The sequence below is a fragment of the Mesitornis unicolor genome, unplaced genomic scaffold, assembly GCF_000695765.1.
Source record: "Mesitornis unicolor isolate BGI_N332 unplaced genomic scaffold, ASM69576v1 scaffold33799, whole genome shotgun sequence".
NCBI classification, from domain to species: domain Eukaryota; kingdom Metazoa; phylum Chordata; class Aves; order Mesitornithiformes; family Mesitornithidae; genus Mesitornis; species Mesitornis unicolor.
In genome coordinates, this window is record NW_010205785.1 from 15331 (window position 1) to 15651 (window position 321).

A 321-nucleotide genomic window follows, 5' to 3' on the forward strand; every position below is an offset into this window, starting at 1 on the left:
GGAAAAGGGGGGAAAAAAAAAAAAGAGGAGATGCAGCAGAGCAAAACCCAAATCCTCATTGCCAACCCGCCCCACGGAGCAGGGTCTGATGGGACGAGGAAGCACAAGGAGGCAGCAAACACAAGCCCAAAGCTTGGGGGGTCCTCACTACGATCCTGATCACACATGGACCATTGCATTGGGGGAAAAAAAGAGGATGCATGGTGCCAGATTGGGCACCCAATCTCCCACCCAGCACCAGGTTTTGGAAGCGTGGGTGCACTCACACAGCCAGGGCCCCCTGCGGCTCCTCCAGTGTGGGCTCCTGGGCGCACAGGGCCA